Genomic DNA, 22,630 nt, shown 5'->3' on the forward strand with positions numbered 1-22,630 from the left:
AACTTTCAAGTGCTTGCGCTTTGTGACAATGCATACAATGCAACCTAGATCAATCTTACGATAGAATATCACTCTAATTTATGGGCAGGAACTTCAAAGTTTGCGACTGGATTCCAGAGAGAGAGCGATTATCGGCGGTAAAAAATATTTGTATTTAATAATTCGCCCAATTACTCGTACATATAAATACCATAAAACTCGCATATACTAATCACAAATATCTCCAGCATTAGTGAGGGAATAGTCAGGCAGGGAATTTGAAACCAGGCGTTCGGCTCTGTAGACAAGCATGCTAATCTATGAACAGCACTGGAGATTATCCGCTATGGTGACTGTATACTGAAATAAATAATATGTTTTGTATTTAGTTGCGTTTTTTCTAATAGGTACTCAAAAAGTGCAAAAAACGAAAATTTGTGTTGATTGCCATAGATCATGAACTGATGCAGATGAGGTCACCCAATTCCTAGCATGGAGTAGTTCATCAATTTGAATATGCATGACATATGTTATGAAGTCATAATTGCAAATCATGGAAGTATCGGTTGACAGGTGGAGGGCGGAACATTGGACACAATAATTGGGGGTGTATCGTCTCACAGGTAACTAAATGGCTATTACTGACCATGTACATCCATGTGTATGTGGGTATGTCCGAATGTGCATGCAACATGTGAGGCAACCTTAACTAGCTGCAATAATTGTATTGTACAAATAAAAATAATTATGATGACTTTTTATAATTTCAGCAGTTAAGTGTATGCTTTTGTTATAACTCCACATTGTGAATGCTAAAATGTTAATGAGGGTGAACAGCACGATTATGTCATCGACAAAAACCACATTGACTTTGTTCTTTTATTAGGGCTCTAGGCTAAATACCAAATTTCATAGATAACTAGCTGACCCTGGCCCGCTCCGCTGCGCCTTCTTTTACTTTATATGGAACAAAAGTTTCCTTGTAATATTTATTTTCAACAATTAAAGATCTTTTAGTGAAATACCATGCTACGAAAATAGTGTATCGCTTGACTAACAGTTTAACAATATAAGTGCCTTTATCTGAATCCCATATGATCTTTATTGGTCTACGAATTTAAGTTTGGATTTAAGGTGTACTCCATTCTTAAAATAGCATCATTTCAGCCCGATATTCTTATGATGTCTGATTTAGTGGTGTTTTCGGGGGAGAAGTGGTCCACCAGATACTTGATCCTGAAAAAATATCAGCATCATGCTCTTCTCTCAAATACCTTTCATTTAAACCCCATATTGCCATTGGCTAAAGAGGAGTTCACAGGATGAAGCGTCCCCCAAACACATGGCCCCAAAATAGGTTATCAAATTCGTTTTCTAATCTCAAATACCTTTCATTTGAGCCACATATTAGCATGGTCGAAAATTTTTTTCCCTTTAGGGATGTTTTGGGAAAGGGGTGATGCCCAGAATACTTGGTCCTACATTTGGATATCAAATTCGTATTCTACTCCCAAATACCGTTATTTGAGCCCCATATTGCGATGGTCACTAAAAAATTGCTGTTTGTGGGGTATTTTGGGAAAGGGGTAGACCCCCAGAAAATTGGTTCCGAAAATGGGTATCAATTCTCTCTACCCCCCAATACCTTTCATTAAACTCCACATATATCTATATATCATTTATTTGAACTCCATATTGCCATTGGCCTCTAAATTGGATATTAAATTAGTTTTCTAATCTCATTTAAAATCCTTATTGCAAAAGTCAGCAAATATGTCCGGTTTGGGTATTGGCCCTAAAAACTATGAATATTTAGTTCCCCTCTCTTAAGGACCCAAATTGTCTTGGTGAGCAAATACGTCCTATTTGGGGGTTGTTATGGTGGTGGGACGTTCGCTAGACAGTTGGCCCCTAATGTTGATATCAGATACGTGGTCTACTCCCACATACCTTTAATTTAAGCCCCATATTTCCATAGTCGGCAAAAATGACCGGCTTGGGGGTGTTTTGGGGGATGGGCAGCAACTCAGTGAGTTGACCTTGAAAATATATATCGGATTCGTGTTCCACTTCAAAAACACTCTTATTTGAGTCTCATGTTGTAATAGTCAGAAAATACTTAAATGCTCCATGGAAAGAGATTTGTCCCCACTGAAGTTCTAGGGACAAAAAGATAAGTCGTCCTACAAGAAAGGTATTGAAATGCTAGAGAAACGCTGGAAGAATTGCCCCCAAAGGAAGCTTTTATGATGAAAGAAGTCTGTTTAGTGTTTAGTGTTTCCCAAACATCCCATTGCGGAACAAATTAGAGGGAAACTAACTTCTCACAATATCAATTGAGTGTTGCCCGATTCAAATTTAGGCTCATTGATAAGGGGACCTCCTGTTTTATACCGAGTCCGAACGGCGTGTCGCTGAAAAGTGACACCTCTTGGTTGAGAAGTATGCACCACTTTGGCTCCCGATGAAAGAAGTCTAGTCTAGTTAAACGCTTTAAGCCGGAAGTTGTTATTTGTCTCCCCTTGAAAGGAGAAAATTTCCCATTTATATCTGGGAATTTTGTTGGACAGAGGAATTGAACCTCAAAGTCAACATTTCGGAAAGGCGAAAATGGTAACTTTTGCCCTATACAGATGCAATAAGACATTGGCAATAGTTTGGGGGCTTCAACCACACTAAAAAAAGTTGGCCCAAAATTTAAGATTTTTCCTTATTCTAAGGATTTTAGCCAAAGAACCAAAACTTTAGCATAAACATGCTATCTTTAAATTTAATTTCCTATTTACTAACGGAAATGACCATCCGTTTCAAATTTTGTTCGCTGATTGATTCTTATCTTTCTTCATAGATAACTGTCCAATTATTATTTTTTGAAAAATTCTTTTTTTAAATGATAAGTTTAAAAACATAACCTAAAACTAGTAAAAGAGTGGTATGTCCGGCCGGGCCGAATCTTTTATACCCTCCACCATGGATCGCATTTGTCAAGTTCTTTGCCCGATTTCTCTTTATAGGCAAAAAAAGGATAATGCATACAATTTGATATGCTATTAAAGCTATATCAGGTTTTTGGAGCGATACAGGCCAAACTTTGTTTGGATGTTGGAGACCATAGTGGAAGGCATTGAGCAAAATTTCAGCCGAATAGGGTAAGAATTGGGAGATCGGTTTATATGGGAGCTATATCAGCTTATAAACCGATTAAGAACATACTTGACACAATTGTTGGAAGTCATAACAAAACACTTCGTGCAAAATTTCAGCCACATCGGATGAGAATTACGCACTGAAAAGGCTCAAGAAGTCAGGACCCGAGATCGGTTTATATGGCAGCTACATCAGGTTATGAACTGATTTGAACCATACTTAGCAGAGTTGTTGGGAGTCATAACACAAGGAAATTTTCATAAATTGTATAAGAATTGCACCCTCTAAAGGCTCAAGAAGTCACGATCCAAGATCGGTTTATATGGCAGCTAGGTCAGAACATGGACCGATTTGGCCCATTTGCAATCCTAACAGACCTGTACTTATAAGAAGTATTTGTGCAAAGTTTCAAGCGCCTAGCTTTACTCCTTCGTAAGTTAGCGTGCTTTCGACAGACAGACAGACGAATGGACATGGCTAAATCGACTTAGAACTAGAGCTGGGAAACTATCGATAATCGCAACATTCGATATTATCAATATTTCTAATAAAAAAAATCGATACTGTATTTAATTTATCAAACGAAAATGAGAAGTAAAAATCAGGAGATCGATTTATGTATGTAGAAGCAATATCAATGCAAAGACCGAATAAAACAAATTTATTAAAATCAGTTGAAAGTCGTGAGAGAAATCTTTGTAAAGGGTTTTTCATCAGGGACGCTATAAAAGCAGACCGATAGGGACACGAGGCCATATTTTTTGCCACTCTTTTAGCATTTCTCTTCGGCGAGGTTTATTATTAAAATTTACTGCCGAAATTCGGAATCAGTGTCTTCTCCATTTTCATCGAAAAATCATCTTCAGCGACGAGGATCATTTCTAGCTGAATGGCTCCGACAATAAGCAAAGTATGCGTTGTTTTTCGGACAGCAATCCTCACCTTAACCATCACAGCATTCGGAAAAAAATACGGTTTGCTGCGGTTTATGGGCCGGCGGTGTCATTGGGCCGTACTTCTTCCGTGATAATCAAGACCTGCACCTTACTGCGAATGAGAATCGCTACAGTTCAATGATAACAGGATATTTTTGGCGCCAATTGGATGATATGGACTTGGAAGACATATGGTTCCAACAGGACTACGCCACAAGCCATACAGCGAATTTCACGATCAATTTCCTGGAAACCAAGTTTGGAGAACGTGTTATCTCACGAAATGGTCATTGTCGATTGGCCGCATCGGTCGTGTGATTTGACGCTGTTAGACTATTTCCTGTAGTAGTTACAAACAGAATGACGAATTTAGTATACCCCCATCCTATGGTGGAGGGTTGTGGTCTGGTGGACGGTGCTACAAAAGTCCAGCAACTGTTCAATTCTAAGCCAGATCCAAGGGATGGCTTGCATCAGAACAGCACTGAGGACGACACGATCTAATGTGGTCTGGCGGACGGCGCTCCAAAAGTCCATCAACTATTCAATTCTAAGCCAGATCCAAGAGATGGCTTGTTTGGGCATCAGCTGTAGCTTCAACTGAATTTGAAGCTAGAGCTCATGCCTCTGCATATTGTGACAAATTGCAGTGACCACCGCTGTGAGGCTAGGCCTTCTATTTGGCTATGCGATGTTCCAGGCATTGTGAATTACACATTGCCTGTACTATTATTCGTGATAGAACCGATTGGAACTACAAAAACCCTGGTAATAAAAGGTACGTAGACTTTCACGTATTGTTCCAGACTAGAGGACCAGGTGGGCTTTGGGGTGTAGAACCAGAACTAGTCATATCGATTAGGTTACCCGACCACGGTAATGTGTTGCAAGTGGAGACTCTTGCTATTAAAGAAGTGGTGTGTGTGAAAGTTATCCCAATCCGCCCTTCTTCTGTTTAGCCAAGGGACCACTTCTGCAGTATTTTCGTTAAGGCTGAAACTTATATAACGATGATTAGAAAAGCTGTGGTCATCAATTCACATATCCTTTCGCTGATATTCTCCGATGCAAAGGTAACAGTAATCTAGTACCTCCTGCCTGTTCCTGGTAACAGAGATACGTTTATTGCCTTTATTACAAATCGCCAGATTGCAACTTATAGGTTATTTGATGAGCCGCTCACCCATTTCGTTGATATATGAATTTTCCCATGTCTGGTGATAAGCATTAGCATCACTTCCTACAATGGGGCTTTTGTTTCCTACAAAGTGGCTTTAACCACCAACTTACGGCTTGAAGGCAACATCTCTGAATCATGTGTCATACATCATTTCAAGGCTGGCTACTACTGAATCTTCAGTGCTTAGCGCCGGCAGAAGAAAAACATTTAGACTACTCTTTGTAGGAATAGAAGCTCCGTGTCTCCCATTCCCCGTACCTTTAGTAGTTTAAATCCAGTAATTCTTAACCATTCCTCAACACATCCATGATTCCGGGATAAGAACAACTTCGAATGCTCCTGCCATCGGAAACACCTTTAGTGGCTTCGAAGTAGAGCTGGCACTATCGATATTTTATTTTTTTGTCTGAACATTGATTGATCCGACACTGAATGCAACCTATAAGATACATTGCGTCTATAAAGGATGCATGACTTCCAACTTAATATTTATATCCTACACTACAACTGTGGAAGAGGCAATTATAGCTTTGTGAATATGAATTAGACCCGCGGTTAAGCATACCGATCGGCTTAGAATTACTTCCTGAATTGATTTAGCTATGTCCGTCTGTTCCTCTGTCTGGTCATGTATGCTTGTAATCAAGGTATAGGTCGCATTTGTTGTCCGATTTCAAAATGTAAATATCATACAGCAAGTAAACGCCAGCAGTTTCACAAACGTATGAACCTTACTTCGAGAGGAGAGTCTCAGTGAGGAGTCAGGTGGCACTAGCTCTTAATTAATACTGAGTGCCAATGATACTCGAGATGGCAAGGCGAGTTATTGGCGCCTTTATATAACCAATGGCCAAGATCAGCGTCTGTTCCCAGGTTAGGGGCGGCTGGAGGCGAGCGTTGGATCTTGAAGCAAGCGGCTCGCCACAACGAGGGATACATGTGTAATTCTACAAAACCCATGCGGTTGGAGCGCTGGGCCAGTAACCCGCCCCCGGAAAACTATGAGAACTATTGGGTTGCCAAAAATTAATTGCGGATTTTTCATATAGTCGGCGTTGACAAATTTTTTCACAGCTTGTGACTCGGTAATTGCATTCTTTCTTCGGTCAGTTATCAGCTGTTATTTTTAGCTTGCTTTAGAAAAAAAGTGTAAAAAAAGTATATTTGATTAAAGTTCATTCTAAGCTTTATTGAAAATGCATTTACTTTCTTTTAAAAAATCCGCAATTACTTTTTGGGCAACCCAATACTATGAGAAACAAAGGAATAGTAAAAACATTGGCAACCCACTCAAACGAATAAAGGACCATGATTTGCAGATCTGCACCTGGAATGTCCGCACTCTTTATAGAGAAGGTGCAGTATACGCGCTGGCAGATGTATTAGAGAAGTACAAGGCATATATTACCGCCTTACAGGAAGTGCGATAGACTGGGAATGGCGTCACTACAACACCAAACGGCAACGAACTATACTACAGCTGCCATAAAACGAAGCATGAACTTGGCTGTGGATTTGTGGTTAGTCGGAGACTGAAACACCTTATCTCCAGCTTTACTCCGGTGGATGAGAGGCTAGCCACAATCCGCATAAAAGCCAAATTCTTCAACATCAGCCTTGTTTGTGCCCATGCCCCGACGGAAGACAAAGACGAGCAGACCAAGGATATTTTCTACGAGTGCCTAGAGAGAGAATATGACCGCTGCCCCGCCCATGATATTCAAATCGTTCTGGGAGATTTTTATGCGAAGAAAGGGAAGGAAGACATTTTAGGTCCAACAGCCTGAAGGTTTAGCATCCACAAAATAACGTCCAGTAATGAGTTGAGGCTGATAGATTTCGCCGCGGTAAAAAACATGGTCGTTAGTAGCAATAGATTTCAACATATTCAAAAAGCCACATGGCTGTCACCCGCTCAAAACATGAGGAACCAAAATGATCACGTTGTGATAGATGGATGGCATTCATCCAGCGTGTTAGATGTACGATCGATCCGTGGAGCGAATATAGATTCGATTCATTACCTTGTTGGAGCACAGGTTCGAACCCGTTTGAACATGGCGAGGAAAGTACGATCTGACACTGCACGGAAGCTGGACATTGAAAATCTGCAAACCCAACAAATGGCAGCGGCATACTCCTCTCGACCGACCCAACTGCTTGATGAAGGCACTCCTTGTTCCGATGATATAATCGCGCAGTGGCAAACTATTGCCCACTCCATGGAAAAGTGCCGCGCGATCCATACTTGGGTACCGGAAGCCTCCTCCAATAAACTAATGGTACGACCAAGAGTGTCGAGATGCTACTGAAGCCAAGAACGCGGCATATAGAGCAACCCTGCAATCAGTAGCAATTCGCCAGGTGAAGGAGAGGTATCGGGAGAAAAGGAGAGAGGAGAAACGTCTGTTACGTAGAAAGAAAAAGGAAATGGAAAGACGTGAATGTGAGCGAATTGAGATGTACAGGAGTCAGAATGAAGTCCGGAAATTCTACCAAAGAATTAAACATCAAACCGATGGCTTTGGTGCAGGCACATCCTCCTGCAGAAACAAAGAAGGAAATCTGGTTACTGACACAGATAACATGCTGAGGAAATTGAAAGAAAATTTTAGCCAACTGCTAGTGTCCGATGTTGGCGGCGAAGAGGATACCGCAGAACCAATCCCTGATGATGGTATAAAATATTTACCTCCTAGTCAGAATGAGGTCTAAGTAGCAGTAACCCGACTAAAGAACAACAAGGCAGCAGGAGCCGACGGGTTACCCGCTGAACTATTTAAGACCGGAGGCGACACGCTGATAAGGCGTATGAATCAGCTTATCTGCGCAATCTGGCTAGAAAAACGCATACCTGATGATTGGAACCTCAGCATACTATGGTCCGTACACAAGAGAGGAGACAAGACGGAATGTGCCAACCACAGAGGAATAAGTCTCCTCCCCATCGCATACAAGATACTCTCGAGCGTACTGTGTGAAAGATTAAAACCTAAAGTCAATGAGATAATTGGGCCCTATCAATGCCGTTTTAGACCTGGTAAATCCACCCTGGACCAGATATTCACACGGCGCCAAATCCTGGAAAAGACCCGAGAAGGACAAATCAACACCTAACATCTCTTTGTTAACTACAAAGCTGCCTTCGATACTCCTTTACGTTTAAAGGTATTTCAAGCCATGTCTGAGTTTGGTATCCCTGCAAAATTAATAAGACTCTGCAGGATGACACTTGCTGATACGCGTTCCTCAGTAAGAATAGGAAAAAATCACTTCGAACCATTTAATACCAATCGAGGTTTCAGACAAGGAGGCAGCCTGTTGTGTGATCTCTTTAATATCCTGCTGGAGTAGATTATACGAGATACAGATGTGAATAGATATGGCACACTAACCACAAGGGAACACATGCTACTCGCCTATGCCGACGACATCGATATCATAGGTCGGTCACCGGAAGTGGTAACTGCAGCCTTTGAAAGAATTGAAAGAGTGAGTCAATCATCTGCTATATAACTGTCCTGAACTAACAGAAGTACCAAATAAAACAAACAAATTTTGCCCATGAGCACTCCACTAAGGAACAGGGGCAAATTTCTTACATATCAATGAGCGCAGTCCGATTCAAGTTTAAGCTCAATGATAAGGGGCCTTCTTTTTATAACCGAGTCCGAACGGCGTACCGCAGTGCGACACCTCTTTGGAGAGAAGTTTTACATGGTACCCCATAGTACCTCACAAATGTTGCCAGCCTAAGGAGGGGAAAACCACCGCTGAAAATTTTTTCTGATGATCTCGCCAGGACTCGAACTCAGACGTTCAGCGTCATAGAAGGACATGCCAATCTCTGCACTGCAGTGGCCTCCAAAAGAAGTACCACTTTAGGTATTTCTTTGAAGGCTTGTCTGAATAACCGGATGCGAACATTCGCAAGTTATAAGCGCTCTGGTTGTATTAGTGTTACGAAGTAGAAGGTCACTTTTTATACCCACCACCGATTCATTTTGTCATTCCGTTTGCAACACATCGAAATATCCATTTCCGACCCTATAAAGTATATATATTCTTGATCAGCGTAAAAATCTAAGACGATCTAGACATGTCCGTCCGTCTGTCCGTCTGCCTGTTGAAATCGCACTACAGTCTTTAAAAATAGAGATATTGAGCTGAAACTTTGCACAGATTTTTTTTTGTTCATAAGCAAGTTAAGTTCGAAGATGGTCTAAATCGGACTATATCTTTACATAGCCCCCATATAGACCGATCCGCCGATTTAGGGTCTTAGGCCCATAGAAGCCACATTTATTATCCGATTTTGATGAAATTTGGGACAGTGAGTTGTGTAAGTCCCCTCGACATCCTTCGTTAATTTGGCCCAGATCGGTTCATATTTGGTTATAGCTGCCTCCGATTTGGGGTCTCAGGCCCTTAAAAGCCACATTTATTATCAGATTTTGCTGAAATTCGGGGCAGGCAGTTGTCTTAGGCCCCTCGATATATATCCTCAATTTGGCCTTGATCGGTTCTGATTTGGATATAGCTGCCATATAGTCCGATTTCTCGACTTAAGGGTTTGGACCCATAAAAGGCGCATTTATTGTCCGATGTCGCCGAAATTTGGGACGTTGAGTTAAGTTAAGTCCCTTGACATACTTCTGCAATATGGCACAGATCGGTACAGATTTGGTTATAGCTGCCATATAGACCAATCCTCCGATTTAGGGTCTTGCGCTCATAAAAGCCACATTTATTATCCGATTTTGATGAAATTTGGGACAGTGAATTTTATTAGACCCCTCGACATCTTTCGTCAATATTGCCCAGATCGGTCCAGTTTTGGATATAGCTGCCATATAGACCCATTCTCCGATTTAGGGTCTTGCGCTCATAAAAGCCACATTTATTATCCAATTTTGCTGAAATTTGGGACAGTGAGTTGTCTTAGGCCCCTCGATATCTTTCTTCAATTTGGCCCTGGTCGGTTCAGATTTGAATGTAGCTGCCATATAGACCGATCTCTCGATTAAAAGTTTTGGACCCATAAAAGGCGCATTTATAATCCGATTGCCGACTGAAATTTGACACAGTGACTTATGTTAGGCTTCTCGACATCCGTGTCGTATATGGTTCAGATCGGTTTATTTTTAGACATAGCTACTTAAAAGACCAATATTTTGTTGTACACAATTGAACATTGACTTGTATTTATTAGTGTTTGGCCCAAATTGGAACATATTGGGTTGCCCAAAAAGTAATTGCGGATTTTTCATATAGTCGGCGTTGACCAATTTTCACAGCTTGTGACTCTGTAATTGCATTCTTTCTTCTGTCAGTTATCAGCTGTTACTTTTAGCTTGCTTTAGAAAAAAAGTGTAAAAAAAGTATATTTGATTAAAGTTCATTCTAAGTTTTATTAAAAATGCGTTTACTTTCTTTTAAAAAATCCGCAATTACTTTTTGGGCAACCCAATATTTCGATATAACTTCTATGGGACATAAGGTATGCAATTTTCAACGGATTTTGATGAAAATTGGTTTACATATATACCCCAAGTGGTGGGTATTCAAAGTTCGGCCCGGCCGAACTTAACGCCTTTTTACTTGTTTCTCCTGTTCCTGTGGCATAGCTATGGACAAAATTCCAATCTTAGTCTGATTGAAGACCGCCACTAAAACTTTACCTGACCAAACTTCCATATGGATATTCCATACACACACACACACTCGACAATACGAGTACTATATATTATGAAATGTACTAACTAGGAGGCCACTCATTTTCCCTGTTCCTATTCCCGTGGCATTGCAGTGGACTAAAATGTCTTAGTTAGTACGATTGAAGGCTGCCACTAAAACCTAACCCTCTCCATATGGATTTTTGAAACACACACCCGCAAATGCATGTACCTACTAAATATTAAAATGTTTGCTCAGAAGCTTGTTACAGTTATTACTGCCGCCTGCCATTATGTAAATCCAATGAGCCGCAGTTAACCAGTGATTAAGTGAGAAACTGGTTTTTTTTTGGATTTTGTATTCGCTGCGAATTTTGTCGCATCGCATCGCAAACGTCAGATATGTACTCGGGCTTAATGAAGCTTGGATTAACACTTTTTGGTGGTAGAGGAATTATGAATCATGCAATGATGTTTCGCACCTCCTCACACTGTTGCTCCTCGATCATTGTGTACAGCTCTTAAACAAATCAATTCTTCTTGTGTTGCGTTGCATGTTTGCGGTCGTCATAAGCATTACTCGTAAGAATGAATGATTGACGGTTTAATTAAATAAATACGTATTTATTATAAATATATAATTTTACGTGCACACATATTCGCTTTAAACTATGGATACGTATAGCCAATGCATGTATGATAGCTACGTTCGTGCATACATATGTATCGTCTAGGTAATTTTATCGCATTGCTAATTGCAATATTCAAATCGTACAAGTTTTCATTTCCCTCAAAAGGGTAATTAGCTACTATCCGTGTACCATGAACAAGTCTACATAATAAAACATATTTTTGTTAAATATCATATCGTTTTTGTGTTTCTGTCATTAAATGGCCTGCAATTTGGCCATTTGGAATTGGAAGGCAACAGTCTATTGCGTCAAGTTTAAGAATATTCAATGGTTGGAGTTAAAACATGGGCATGCAGACTTTGTAGAATGACACTAAATAACACTTGATCAGCAGTCAAAACCTGGAAGAACCTCCCCGAGGCATTCAGGACCAAACCTTTAGTAATTTCAGACAAGAATATATTTAGAAGTATTTTTTATACCCTCCACCATAGGATGGGGGGTATACTAATTTCGTCATTCTGTTTGTAACTACTAGAAATATTAGTCTGAGACCCCATAAAGTATATATATTCTTGATCGTCGCGACATTTTATGTCGATCTAGCCATGTCCGTTCGTCTGTCCGTCCGTCCGTCCGTCTGTCTGTCAAAAGCACGCTAACTTCCGAAGGAGTAAAGCTAGCCGCTTGAAATTTTACACAAATACTTCTTATTAGTGTAGGTCGGTTGGTATTGTAAATGGGCCATATCGGTCCATGTTTTGATATAGCTGTCTTATAAACCGATCTTGAGTCTTGACTTCTTGAGCCTCTAGAGTGCGCAATTCTTATCCGATTGGAATGAAATTTTGCACGACGTTTTTCGTTATAATATACAACAACTGTGCCAAGTATGGTTCAAATCGGTTCATAACCTGATTTTGCACGACGTATTTTGTTATGATATCCTACAACTGTGCCTAGTATGGCTTTAATCGGTCCATAACCTGATATAGCTGTCATATAAACCGATCTTGGGCCTTGAATTCTTGAGCCTCTAGAGTGCGCAATTCTTATCCGATTTGAATGAAATTTTGCACGACGTTTTTCGTTATATACATAATATACAACAACTGTGCCAAGTATGGTTCAAATCGGTTCATAACCTGATATAGCTGCCATATAAACCGATCTGGGATCTTGACTTCTTGAGCCTCTAGAGATCGCAATTATTATCCGATTTGCCTGAAATTTTGTGCGACGGATTTTCTCATGACCATCAACATACGTGTTTATTATTGTCTCAATCGGTCTATAGCCCGATACAGCTTCCATATAAATCGATCTCTCTATTTTACTTCTTGAGCCCCCAAAGGGCGCAATTCTTATTCGAATTGGCTGACATTTTACACAGGTCTCCAACATATAATTTAATTGTGCTCCAAACCGGACCATATATATCCGTTTTTGCCTAAGAAGAGATGCCGGTCCATGGTGGAGGGTATATAAGATTCGGCCCGGCCGAACTTAGCACGCTTTTACTTGTTTTTAATATCCTGTTAGAAATGAAATGGAGGCCACCGTAGAGCAGAGGTTATCATGTCCGCCTATGACCTCGAATGCCTGGGTTCGAATCCTGGCGTGACCATCAGAAAAAATTTTCAGCGGTGGTTTTCCCCTCCTAATGCTGGCAACATTTGTGAGGTACTATGCCATGTATAACTTCTCTCAAAAGAGGTGTCGCACTGTGGCACGCCGTTCGGGCTCGGCTATAAAAAGGAGGCCCCTTATCATTGAGCTTAAACTTGAATCGGACTGCACTCATTGATATGTGAGAAGTTTGCCCCTGTTCCTTAGTGGAATGTTCATGGGCAAAATTTGCATTAGTTAGAAATGATTATATGAAACGCACAATAGAATAAGAATCAGATGATATTCGCACTTGCCGAGGTTATCAACATCTTGGGAAACAAGTAAAAACAAGTGTTAAGTTCGGCCAGGCCGAACTTTGTATACCCACCCCCTCAGGTATATATGTAAACCACCTTTCGTCAAAATCCGGTGAAAAATGCATACCTTATTTCCCATAGCAGCTATATCGAAATATGTTCCGATTTGGACCAAATACTAATAAGTACAAGTCATTGTTCAATTGTGTATAAAAAAAATATTAATCTTTTTAGTAGCTATATCTGAAAATAAACTGATCGGAACCTTATACGACACGGATGTCGAAAAGCCTAACATAAGTCACTGTGTCAAATTACAGCGAAATCGGATTATAAATGCGCCTTTTATCTGGCCAAGACTTTAAATCGAGATATCGGTCTATATGGCAGCTATATTCAAATCTGGACCGATCAAGCCAAATTGAAAAAGAATATCGAAGGGCCCAACACAACTCACTGTCCCAAATTTTGGCGAAATCGAGCAATAAATGCGCCTTTTATGGCCCCAAAACCCTAAATCGAGAGATCGGTCTATATGGCAGCTATATCGAAATCTGGACCGTTTTTGGGCCAAGTTGCAGAAAAATGTCGAAGCGCCTAACACAACTCACTGTCCCAAATTTTGGCAAAATCGGACAATAAATGCAACTTTTATGGCCCCAAAACGTTAAATCGAGAGATCGGTCTATATGACAGCTATATCCAAATCTGGACCGATCTAAGCCAAATTGAAAAAAATGTCGAAGGGCCCAACACAACTCACTGTCCCAAATTTCAGCTAAATCGGATAATAAATGTGGCTTTTATGGGCCTAAGACCCTAAATCGAGAAATTGGTCTATATGGCAGCTATATCCAAATCTGAACCGATCTGAGCCAAATTGAAGAAGGATTTCGAGTGGACTAACACAACTCACTGTCCCAAATTTCAGCAAAATCGGATAATAAATGTGGATTGGAAAAAATCCGAACAAAAAACTTTAAAAAAAGTGAAAAGGCATTAAGTTCGGCCGGGCCGAACTTTGGATTCCCACCATCTCGGGCATACATTTAAACCCACTTTCGTCACAATCCGATGAAAATTGGCTAACTTATGCACCCAAATTCGGCACGGACATTGAGTGGTCTTATAAATATAAGTCACTGTTGAATTTTGTATTTCAAATTTCCACAAAATCGGATAATAAATTAAGCTTTTATGAGCATTCAGACCCTTAACCGGCATATCTGTCTATATGACAGCTATATCTAAATACAGTCCTATTTTTACCATATCTGAGTCGGATGGCGAGTATCCTAAAACTACTCACTATTTCAAATTTCAGTGAAATTGGATAAAAACAATGCTTTTATGGACTTCAGACCCTTTATCGGGAAATCGGTCTATATGGCAGCTATATCTAAATATAGTCCGATCCAAACCATATTTGTGGCGGATATCAGGAGACCTAAAACTACCCACTGTTTCAAATTTTAGCGAAATCGGAAAATAAATAAGGCTATATCTAAATAAAGTCCGATCTAAATCATATTTGGGTCAGATGTTGGTAGGCCTAAAACTACTCACTGTTTAAAATTTCAGCGTGATCGGTTAAAAAATAAAGCTTTTATGGACTTCAGACCCCTTATCGAAAGATCGGCAACTATATCTAAATATAGTCCGATCTGAACCATATTTAGGTCAGATCTTGGGAGACTTAAAATAACGCACTGTTTCAAATTTCAGCGAAATTGGGCAATAAATAAAGCTTCTATGGGCTTCAGACCCTTTATCGGCAGATCGGTCTATATGGCAGCTATATCTAAACAAAGTCCTATCTGAACTATATTTGGGTCAAAAGTTGGTAGACCTAAAACTACTCACTGTTATAAATTTCAGCGAAATCGGATAAAAAATAAAGCTTTTATGGGATACAGACCCTTTATTGGCAGATCGGTCTATATGGCAGCTATAACTAAATATAGTCCTATGTGAACCATATTTAGGTCAGATGTCGGGAGACCTAAAACTACTCACTGTTTCCAATTTCAGCAAAATTGGATGAAAAATAAAGTTTTTATGGGCATTAGACCCTGTATCGGAAAATCGGTCTACATAGCAGCTATATCCAAATATGGTCCCGTTCAAGAACTTAAACAGCATGCATCAAAAAGACGTATCTGTGCCAAATTTCAGCTCTATATCTCAATTTTTGAGGACTGTAGAGTGATTACAACAGAGGGACGGACAGACACACGGACATCGTTAAATCGTCTTAGAATTTTACGACGATCCGAAATATATATACTTTGCCGGGTCGGGAATTGATATTTCGATGTGTTGCAAACGGAATGGGTATAAAAATGATTAAACTTAAAAGTTTGTCTTTGGAAGAAAAGTGTCATATTGTATCCAAAGCTGATGAAGACTCTAAAATGTAAAAAGTGAATATTGGCTTGGACACTCTCAAATACTTAAAAAAACAGAAGCGCCATTCCCAATTTACGGCATCTAGTAAATTTCTTAACGTTAGGATTCCTGAGTATTCAAATGCTTTACAGTTGATTAGAATCGAAGTAAATATCTGCCGTTGAAAAGGGGCCTCTCAGCAGTCCACCTCGGCATTTCGATTTTTTTTTCGGGCTGCCAATTCTTAATTTGTGGTTCGATTTCCAAAATGTTAGCTGGTATGTATTAAAAAATCGATACAAAAAAATTCACTTAAAGTCTAAAATACCTACTCTGGTCTCTGGGATTTTCGACTTTTAATTTTTGCCGAGAAAGGCTTCCTTAAAAATTGTTTTGCACCAAACAATATTTGTAGCCTCCTCCACGACCAATTTACTAAAGAATGACGATTTTGAAACCATCTTTGCCTGAGATGGGTATTTGGGTATTTCAGTGTTTTTATTCCGTTTTTTTTTATTTTCTGTTTTTTAAGGACAGTTTTATATACAAAATTCAAAATTTTCGTTTTTAATAGAAATTTGAAAATCGGACCACAGATGAAGCTTGATTTAGGGGCTTACAAGAGGTGTCCGCACCACCTAGAGCTGTTTATAATATCGTTACCTCAGCTTGAACAATTCAAAATTTCAAAGAGTCATCTCTACCCGTTCTCAAACGTCAGATTTTTTACTATTCTTGCGATTCTATCCCACGGTGTGTTTGTTCTTTTTCACTGAGGTCATATTAAAGTATTTCGTCGGTCCCCAAATGCTACGTTATAGAGAAATTGGACTGTATGTTTTGGTCGTTGAGAGTCGTTAGCGTAAACAACGAGTCATTCGCTTCATGTCTATCGTCTCCACATTAAAAAGTGGCTTGCTGGCGTTCTCTGGTTTTATTTCTTGTTAGATTTCATTTCTTTTGGTTGTCTCATCTTCACCTCTCGGTTTTGCATAAGCACCCCATCTATACGCTATAAGTTAACTATACGCTTCGAATTGGAATGGGATTCCGCGACATCTAACGGAATATATATATATGTTTTAAACGGAAGCATATCTAACAGGGTTATTATTCCCAATACAACAACCATTTGGTCGTTATTGTTCAAATTAAAGTCAATAATTTGTAAATATGTTAATGGAATATTTGTTTATAAATTAAAATATATTCTATAAACAAAAAATACTTTAACTAATTTAAAATGCAAATTGTTTGTCAAATTAAAGATGTTCCCCAAAGGACATTGATTCAACAATAACAAAATTACTTTAACGGTATGTGTACGAACCAATGAGACTGACATATCGGGCATTCACTGGAATTAACAACATCGTTCGCGTCTTGATTCAAAATCGAAGGGATAGTGGAGCATTACTAATCGATTACGGTGACTACGTAGACTTCTTTCTTTAGAGAAATGAGGAGAAGGAAATAAGAGAACACAAAAACACTTTTGCAAAAAAAAATTGCAAAATTGGTTAATTTTGACTAAATCATCTTTTTTATCCATTCACAATTGTCTTGTTGTTCAAATTTTCTCGTTTATTTCTATTCGTTGCAACTGGCACCTTTGCAAAGAGTCGGATTGGTCATAAACTCTCTCTCTCATAGACAGTGACTATGAGTGAAAATTATATTTACAAAACATGTTTACGCTTAGCTGTTCTCTCATTTGCTTCTTCTCACTTCTCTAAAAAAGCTAAAGATAAGGTCAGATTTCTATTCGTTGCAGCTCATGGCCATTTTGCTGAGTACGAAGGTCCATCTATTCTCTTTCACTGTCTATGCTTTCACAGCATATGGGTAAATTGATTATAATCGATAAAAAATTCAGTAATCGATCGATAAACGATTGCTCTAAATTCATTCGGAGTTATCAATTCGATGTGAATGATGAAAGGAAAAAACCAAAACAAACCCAATCAAAAAATATTAAGTTTACATATATAATATAATATTGCTGGCCTTTGTCCTGGCCTGAAACGATGTAGGTTATAAGTTTTTTTTTATATCAAGACAAGGACCTCTACTCAATATCTGCATAAAGAATAGTCCGCAAACCGAACGAATTGTGATTTTGAAATTCATCTTTTCATCAAACGAATATTTAGGTATCATGCCTTAGCCTTTAAAAGGCGGAAATTGCACACAAATCACTGATAAAAACGTAAAGGACCACGGATCAACAGCGAGCGTTCGAAACCATCAATAGAACTTTCAACAGATTTACAGAATCATGTGCATACCATGAAAGTGGTGTTATAGTTGCAGACAAAAAATCTGTCATTACACGAAAACACATAGACAGGATTGTCTAGTGTAGTTAATGTGGTATTTGTATCATAAAGGTATTTTCGCAATAAATTCGATACAAATGCAACATACCAACACACTGCCCTTGAAGCCATCACACCTGATATGGTCGAAAAGACTTCTAACCAAAGACGAAACGCGTCCATTTGCAAAGAAAAATCTCCGATCATTCAGCTCGTCTCGAAGGAGAAGCAAACGTCGAGACTCATATTTGGCATTTGGGATCCATGGTTCGTTCTTAATTGCCTTCCTTTATTCATCTTTTTTTAAGGGTGAGCCTCTAAATAGCTGGTATAACCAGGGACGCCTTAATTTCTGGCTGGTAGAGCACAGAGAAACTCTGCGTTTGAACTAAGGGCATTCAATGCGGAATTTTACATCGTGCTTAGAATAAATTTAAACGAATGCTTTATATTTACTGTATATCTAAAAGAAAAGCTGACAAACAAAATTTCGGTACAAACCCCGATTTCAAACAAGGAAAAGCATGCCGAAAAGTTTGAACGGGTCGAACCTTATGTACCCTCTACCATGGATTTGTCAAGTTCTTTGCCCGGTATCTCCTTATAGGCAACAAATGATAATTGATAAAAATTGACTGGATCTATATCAGATTATGGACCGATTCAGACCATATTTGGTTTGGATGTTGGAGACCATAGTAGAATCATTGTGCAAAATTTTAGCCAAATCGGATAAGAATTGCACCCTATATAGGTTCAAGATGTAAAATCGGGAAATCGGTTTATGTGGGAGCTATATCATGCTGTAAACCGATTCAGACCATATTTGGCACGTATGTTTAAGGTCGTTGTACCAAATTTCAGCTAAATCGGATAAGAATTGCTGCCTCTAGAGGCTCAAGAAGTAAAACCGAGAGATCGGTTTATATGGAAGCTATATCAGGTTATGAAACGATTTAGCACCTACTTGGCATAATTGTAAACAAAACAATTTATTCAAAATTTCAGCCAAATTGGATAATAATTGAGCACTCTAGAGGCTTAAGAAGTCAAATTCCGATATCAGTTTATAAGGCAGCTATATCAGGTTACCAATCGATTTGGACCATGCTTGTCGCAGTTGTTGGTCCAGCTAAATACCTTGTCCAAATTTTTAGTCAAATCGGATAAGAATTGCACCGTCTAGAAGCTCAGGAAGTCAAGATATGAGATCAGTATATATGGCAGCTATATCAAAACATTTGGGCAAAAATTCAAGCGGCTAGCATTATTCCTTGGAAAGTTAGCGTACTTTCAAATAGACTTGAATGACAGGACGATCAAGAATATATATATAAAATATATAAAAAAATTAAATCAAATAGCAAAAACGTTATCTACATGAAATTCTAAGAAAATTCTCCGAAGAAACCATGGATTTAAAATCAAACCCTAATCCGCGCCTCTTGAATTGGAAAAAGCTATTTTTTTTTGTGGCAAAGGCTGGCATATACATTTTCAAATTGATGGGCGTGGATTAGGATTTTATTTTAGACACATGGCTTCTGCCAAGAAATTTAGAATTTTGTATAGTTTACGTTTTTGCTATACGTTTCGAACACAAATAAATCAATCCGCCCTAATATACATGCTTTGTTGGGCTTCGGATCAATATTTCGATGTGTTACAAACCCCATCATATGGTGGAGGATATAAAAACGAAAGTGGCAATATTCAAGGATTTACCCTGACGACACAATGCATAGAACAAAAACTCAATTTGGGATACTTAAAGACTTCCAAATGGCCATTGCAATACGATTCCCACAAAGTGGATTCAACTCCCATTTTGATGATTGATTTGATTTCAATTCCCATTTGATGATTCATTCAATGGCTCTCAAATACTGGCTGTGTTTTATTGTAGTAGTACTATATAGTGTAGTGCGATGAAATTTGTATGAACATGACAACGATAGATGTCACGTCAATCGTTCACACCAGTTGGGATGTTTTGCCAATTTTTTCACACTCCAGTGGAGCGGCAGATCTAGAGCCCTGGAGTAGGCTTAGAATGGACTCCAATGACCCAACAGTTGCGGTGGTGATATCAGGCCGTAGCATGTTGCCTGCTAGTGAAACCTCGACTGGTGGAGGGGCTGCTCCAGGCGTGGAGCCGACAAACAACTGGTCAGCAGGGGCTTTTGACGAAGACACTTAGTTCGAGTCTTAAGGACAAGGCCGAACCTATTCTTTCTTCGCATGACTATAATTTGTCTAGACCATCGGCCTTCCCCGGCAAACCAACACGCTCTATAATAGGTTGAACTAATAGAAGATGCATCTCTCTCAGGTTTATTGAGAGGCTTGGTACGAATGATCCTAAAACTCTCACTAATAAGAAGAGAGACTCCTTAGATTGTGCTCGGGTATTCGCTGCACAGGCCACCTCAAAGACTACACGTCTAGATTCGGAAACTGCACCGCAGTCAGCCAACAGGCTGCGGTCACCTGGAGGGCATCCCATGCCTAAAAGAACTTGGGCAGTTGGCTGTTGTCGACAAGGGAGAAGAACAGGGCTGCAGACCTAAGAACAATTGAAGTGGGATAGTCAATGGACTGTCATCAGTATACTCCGATGTCCTTGCGGAATTTCCTGGGTCTCCAACAGTTTGTGACGAAGCAGGCTGGTATCGGGGCCGATACAGACTAATGCCTACGGTGATCGACGCTCAATTGAAATGTATCGTTGCGCGCTAAAAAAGATTGGTGAAATCTGGCCAGGTGCGTCACTTCCTTCCTTCTCGACCAATGGCGCATGCTTGGATACCGAGGATTCCCTCAGATCCTGAATCGATACTTGGAAGACTAAGTGAATGTAATCCCAATCTTTCAACCACCGACTGAAAGATTGGTAGATTGGATGAGGCTGATGGTGGCCGGAGACACGCAGTATTCGTACTAAACTCCGGCTGTCCTTAACAAGTCTGAAGGGGTTGTATCCTACGGATTCAACAAGTTGAAACTGAAGGTCTGCGGAAGCAGTGAAGGAACTATTGACGACATCGCAGATTGCTGGAGACTGAAAATCCCCCTGCCACAATCGAAAAAGGAGGGGATGGCATCGAAACGGGACCCGACTAGAACTGCGTGGGTGGGTCAGTTGGACTGGGCTCAAGGTGTGTGCGCCAGCGGGGAAGCACGGAACTCAAAAAGTACTTCGACAGCAGCAGCTAGTGAAGCATCTAAGGAGGAATTGTCCACACCACAAGTATCCAGCGTTCTGAGGAAGAGTGGTTCCACAGCTTTCTCACCTGCCTCTGGATGCGTACGGGAGCGCATCATGACAAAATCTAACGAATCTTGTGAGGATGAAAACCTGGTGGAATCAGAAGACGAGGCTAACACATCAGTGGTGGAAGTTCTGAATCCTGGCTATGGTCCGTTTTCTACAGATAAATCTCGACCATCATAAGGCTGCTTCGGCGGCTCTAAAAGTCCTCCTGATGGCAGGGGGATTGGACGTGGTTCTTACCCAGGAACCATGGGTGTGTGGATGAATGGTTCGTAGACTAAGAATTCCGGGATTTGAACTATTCAAAGGTACAGGGAATGGCAGACACAGAGCCTGGTTCTTGCAAAGAGTAGTTTAAATGTTTTACTTCTTCCGTCGCTTCTTACGTTCTGGTTGAAGCCGCTTCTGTAGGAAAGAAGAGCCTCATTGTAGGAAGCGATGCTAATGCACACCACCAGATATGGGGAAGTTCGGACATCAACGAAAGGGGATGAGCTGCTTATCGAATATATTATAAATTGAAATCTGGCGATTTGTAATAATGGGGAACAGGCAGGGGGTACTAGATATTACCTTTGTATCGGAAGATGTAAGTGTATCGGAAGATGCAAGCAGCGACTGGCATGTGTTAGGTGATCACAGCTTCTCTGATCATCGTTATATTAGTTTCAGCCATGGAGAAAATACTGCAGAAGTGGCCCCTCGGCTGAAAAGAAGGAAAGCGGATTGGTATAAATTTCGGCTCAAATTCTGCATGTCTACCCCTTCTAGACCAAAAAAGGAAGTGGAAACTGTCAAGCGGACCACGAAGGCCCTGAATGACTTACTTGTTTCAGCATGTCCTGATAAGAAGTTCCGGCTCCTTTAAATCGCCAGGCCCTGAAGATGTCTCACCGGTTGAATTAAAAGCTGTGTCTGATAGACTGGTTCCCTGGCTTAGGGAGATACACTCTGCTTCTATCAGAATGTCATATATACCTGTGGGATGGAGAGACACGAAGGTCATTTTCATTCCGAAAGCAGGAAAACCCTGCCACACGATGGCGAAAGCATTTGGTACCATTTCTTGACATAGAAGGTGCTTTCAATAATGTAAAACCGACGTCAATCATAAAGGAGTTGGAGTTTGTATGCATCAACTCTACCGTAAGAAAGTTTATTAACAACTTACTAA

General features: G+C 40.0%; 1 long non-coding RNA gene across 1 annotated transcript; it reads right to left on the reverse strand.

Moving 5' to 3' along the window:
- Window positions 1-251: 251 nt before the first annotated feature.
- Window positions 252-22,428, reverse strand: LOC131998143 (uncharacterized). Its single transcript, XR_009398606.1, has 3 exons — window positions 22,284-22,428; window positions 22,030-22,162; window positions 252-339 (listed from the first exon to the last, which is right to left on the reverse strand). It is a non-coding gene; the product is annotated as an uncharacterized LOC131998143 (long non-coding RNA).
- Window positions 22,429-22,630: the final 202 nt, after the last annotated feature.

The sequence above is a fragment of the Stomoxys calcitrans genome, chromosome 5 (assembly GCF_963082655.1).
Source record: "Stomoxys calcitrans chromosome 5, idStoCalc2.1, whole genome shotgun sequence".
Lineage (NCBI taxonomy): Eukaryota > Metazoa > Arthropoda > Insecta > Diptera > Muscidae > Stomoxys > Stomoxys calcitrans.